The sequence below is a fragment of the Palaemon carinicauda genome, chromosome 11 (assembly GCF_036898095.1).
Source record: "Palaemon carinicauda isolate YSFRI2023 chromosome 11, ASM3689809v2, whole genome shotgun sequence".
In the NCBI taxonomy this organism is placed as follows: Eukaryota; Metazoa; Arthropoda; class Malacostraca; order Decapoda; family Palaemonidae; genus Palaemon; species Palaemon carinicauda.
In genome coordinates, this window is record NC_090735.1 from 112,151,554 (window position 1) to 112,156,553 (window position 5,000).

Here is a 5,000-nt window from a genome sequence, read left to right on the forward strand (position 1 = left end):
TTGCTGACTACATATTAAGATATGGTAAATATTAACTCTCGCTGGTTGCATATATAACGATACATGTACACCTGTATGTCCTGTAAGGACAGTGAGACGAGCTATCACCAACAACTGACTTCTCACCTCAAAGGCTGAAGCTCACGCCTAAGGTAACGGAGTAAAAGAAGGTAGCACGGCTGTAATAAGTCCGTTAATGGCAAAGCAAAAACCGCTGATGCTACTCCAACTCTGGGGTCACTAGTTGTAAGGACAGTGAGACGATCTATCACCAACAACTGACAGTTTATTCAAGCAGGTGCGTGAATATATTACAAGGTGCGGACGGAAATGTAGCATGCGCGCTGGCTTGAACCAACCGCCACTAAATGTGTGTTTTTTCACACGTACTAATACTTGAATTACAAGTCAATGAAATAATGTAACGAAATGATAAATACATGAAATTGTAGCTCTGAGGGAGCGGAACCAATATATACAATCAGCCACAGTGTGGCGAAAGGAGAATTTAAATGAAATGGAGAATACGATGAGAATGCTGGACGACGGAGGGAGCGATGCCCTTACAGTACCATATCCTTATGACGTTCTTTCTGCCGAATAATTTTCAATATTAAACTTACCCGATAATCATGTAGCTGTCAACTCCGTTGCCCGACAGAATTCTATGGAGGGATACGCCAGCTATCACAATACTAGAAGGGGGTGTACTTACCAGCGCCACCTGTGGCCAGGTACTCAAGTACTTCTTGTTGACACCTCCTCAATTATTCCTCTGTCGTGCTTCCGGCAAGACGTTCTGGGATACGCTTATGGTCTTCGAGTATTTTCACGGCTAATTGGTGAAGTATTCTCTCAGATTTCGGCTGTCGCTTTACTGGAAACCTTCTTATATTAGCTAGATAGCTTTTATATAGTCCTGATTAACGGTTAACGATCTTTTGCTTGATTTTGGAACCCCCTTTGGCTAACTCTTTGGATTCAAGATGTCTGACATTTTGCAAGCCCCCTCCCATAGACGATGTAGGTCTTGCAATAGGCGTATTCCGAAGGCCTCGGTAGATCCTCACACCGCTTGTTCTGACTGTAGGGACAGACCCTGCCAGTTAGAAAATCGATGTGAGGAATGCGCCGGACTTTCGGAATTGGAATTTGTCCGTCTTTTGAAATATTCAACTAAGTTAGAGAGAGGTAGAGTTAGGAGGAGTTCTTCTCACTCTTCACTTTTTTCCTCACCTCATGATCCCCTACCTTTTCCTACCCCTGTAGTGGCTACCCCCGAACCTACTGTTTGTCCTCCGCCTGATATGTCTGTTGTTTTGCGTGCTATTCAGGCCTTAGGCGATAAAGTAGAGTCAGTGGTAAGTGACCATAAGTCTCTGATGGCCGAAGTCAAGGAACTGAAGGTCAAGAGTGCAGTGGGTGGAATTAGTGCCAGTGCTGTGACGAGTGCTAGTGTCAGTGCAGTGCCAATTGCTAGTGTCAGTGCCAGTGTGGTGCGTGAGGATACTTCTGTGCGAGCCAGTCGTCCTCCCAGTCCGGGACCTCTTGCAAGCTCCCAAGCCCAGGGGAGAAGCAATGTCGAAGGGCATAAGGGTTCGGCAGGCCTTGTTAGGCGCACAGAAGTATCCTCGGTGGTTGCGGGCGTGTCTTCCAAAGACCGTCACTCCCACCTGCAGACGATTGAGCCCGTCTTTTTCTCGTCCGCTGATCAACTGTCAGGGAAGAAACGTTGGTCTCAGGTCTCGAGACCACTTAAACGCAGAGTCCAGTCCGCGAGTGCTCAGCCAGGTTGCAGTCATTGGCTCAGCTCTGACTCGCCGCAGTCATCTGTCGACTGCACTCCGCCCAAGAGGAGTAAGGTTCTGCCACAACAGAGCTCGACTGTTAAGGCTTTACCTCAGTCTACTGTCGTTTCTGCCGATCCCAAGTGGACTCTACTTCAGTCCATGCAAGCACAGCTTTCGGACTTGATGCGTGAGTGTCGGGCTGAGAGTGTTGCGCCTCCGCCTCCGCCTACACTCCCTCCGCCTGCTCTCGCTCCGCCTGCTCTCGCTCCGCCTGCGCTCGCTCCGCCTGCGCTCGCTCCGCCTGATCGCAGTACCACCTGCCAGGCGTACGATGTTGAGCCACGTTCTGAGTTTGCTGTTCCCAGTGGTGTTCAGCCTCCGCCTTCTTTAAGGCAACCTTTACAATGGGATCAGGAGGATTATACCTCTCTTCCTCCGCCTCCCCTTGCTGCTCCACCAGTGGTGCAACTCTCGGTTGAGGTACAACAACCTCTCCCGTCCATGAGTCAGTCTCCTCAGCTCTCGCTGCAGCGAGCTCAACCCTCCACAAGGCAAGCACCACTACACCTTGGCCTTGCGCCTCAGGAGCCTCAGCTTGCGAGACATTTACCTTGTTCTGCGCAGCTTCATCCTCATCACGCTCCGCTCATACCACAGGAACAGGAACTTGCTACTCCGCTTCCGCCAACCGCTCAGCAAGCGCAATCCTTGGGTTCAACCACTCATGCTAGGAGTCAGCCTCCTCCACCCATGCGCCTTCCTTCTGCTTCGTCTGTTATTCAGCCTTTGCAGTCTGAGCCTCAGGTTTTCCCTCAACAGTTACTTGAAGAGGAAACCACTAATATTGCTCCTACTCGTTCTGACTCTGCTGTTCAGCATTCTTGTCCGATCTCTTCGCTACACTCTGGTGATGAGGCGTCTGATGATGAGGAGGCACACCTGGATCCCTCGTCAGACGTGGATGAATCCAAGCTTTCTCCACAGTCTATTGACTTTCGTAAGGTCTTGGCTCTGCTTAGGGAGGTTTACCCAGACCACTTTGTCTCTGCTATTCCCCGCTCTCCGCCATCTGAGTTTTCGCTGGGCATACAACAAGCTAAGTCCACCTATAGTAAGCTAGTCCTAGCAAGGTCCTCTAAGAGGGCGTTAAGGATCTTAGGGGAGTGGCTGCAGACTAAGCAACACCTTGGCAAGACTTCTTTCATGTTCCCGCCAACTAAGCTCACTTCGAAAGCGAGCGTTTGGTATGCCACAGGAGAAGCACCAGGCTTGGGAGTACCTGCCTCTGCCCAGGCTGACTTCTCAAGTCTGGTAGACTCGCCTCGGAGAACTGCAATGAGGCGCTCTAAGGTTTGCTGGACCTTCTCAGACCTGTATCACTTACTGAAAGGAGTGTTTAGAGCATTTGAAATGTTCAACTTTCTAGACTGGTGCCTGGGGGCCCTCAGCAAGAAGACCTCTCCTGCGGACAAGGATTCTGCCATGCTATTAATGTCCTGCATGGATAAGGCCATTAGGGATGGATCTGGTGAGCTTGCGTCGATGTTTGTATCAGGGGTTTTGAAAAAAAGGGAACAACTGTGTACCTTCCTTTCCGCCAGCATTACACCTTGCCAACGGTCACAACTCCTTTTTGCTCCGCTCTCGAAGTTCCTCTTCCCCGAAGAGCTGGTTAAGGACTTGTCTGCTGCCCTGATTCAAAAGGACACACACGATCTTGTAGCCTCATCGGCTCGTAAGTCTAAGGTTGCTACCTCAGTCCCCAAGACTTATTGCTCCCCAGTGGCTGATACCCCTGCTACGAGGTTCATACCGCCCTTTCGTGGTAGAGCCCCCAGCCGAGGAAGCTCCCGTCCAGACTCTCACAGGAGCAAGTCTAGGAAAGGATCCAGGACATCTAAAGGAAAAAACTGACTCTCCGCATCTCCAGACAGCAGTAGGAGCCAGACTCAAGATCTTCTGGCGAGCCTGGGAGAAGAGAGGTGCAGACGCCCAGTCTGTCAGTTGGCTGAGGAACGGTTACAGGATTCCATTCTGCCTCAAACCACCTCTGACCACATCGCCCATCAACCTCTCTCCCAACTACAAAGAAGAGGACAAGAGGCTAGCATTGCACCAGGAGGTATCGCTACTTGTGCAGAAGAAGGCAGTGGTTATAGTCCGGGACCATCAATCCCCGGGCTTCTACAACCGTCTCTTTCTTGTGGCCAAGAAGACAGGAGGTTGGAGACCGGTGCTGGACGTCAGCGCTCTCAACGCGTATGTCACCAAGCAGACGTTCACGATGGAGACGACGAAGTCGGTCTTAGCAGCGGTCAGACAGGAGGACTGGATGGTCTCGTTGGACTTGAAAGATGCCTACTTTCACGTTCCTATTCATCCAGACTCCCAACCTTTCCTGAAATTCGTTTTTGGAAAGGTTGTCTACCAATTCCAAGCCCTGTGTTTTGGCCTAAGCACAGCTCCTATGGTCTTTACTCATCTGATGAGGAATATAGCAAAATTCCTACACTTATCGGACATCAGAGCCTCCCTCTACTTAGACGACTGGCTGTTGAGAGCCTCCACGAGTCGTCGCTGTCTGGAGAATCTCAATTGGACTTTAGACTTAATCAGAGAGCTGGGTCTATTAGTCAACATAGAGAAGTCTCAACTCATTCCCTCCCAATCCATTGTGTACCTGGGAATGGAGATTCGGAGTCAGGATTTTCGGGCTTTTCCATCGGCCCCCAGGATAAGCCAAGCCCTAGAGTGCATCATGAGCATGCTGAAGAGGAGCAGTTGCTCGGTGAGACAGTGGATGAGTCTCACAGGGACCCTTTCATCACTGGCCCTGTTCGTCGAGCTAGGGAGACTCCACCTCCGCCCTCTTCAATTCCATCTTGCAGCTCATTGGGACAAGGGTTCGACTCTCGAAGCAGTCTCTATCCCAATCACCCAAGAGATGAAGACCACTCTCCTGTGGTGGAAGCACAACCTCCTTCTCAGGGAGGGTCTATCGTTGGCCATTCAGACCCCCAATCTTCATCTCTTCTCAGATGCATCGGACTCGGGCTGGGGTGCGACCTTGAACGGACGGGAATGCTCGGGAACGTGGAACGAGGAACAGGGATTACTCCACATCAACTGCAAGGAGCTACTAGTAGTTCATTTAGCCCTGTTGAACTTCAAGTCCCTCCTGCTAGGCAAAGTGGTGGAGGTGAACTCAGA

General features: G+C 50.7%; 1 protein-coding gene across 1 annotated transcript in view; it reads left to right on the forward strand.

Annotated features, from left to right (window-relative positions):
- The window catches only part of LOC137649751 (U6 snRNA-associated Sm-like protein LSm5), a 52,394-nt gene that overhangs the window by 529 nt on the left and 46,865 nt on the right, over positions 1 to 5,000 (forward strand). The window lies entirely within an intron of this gene.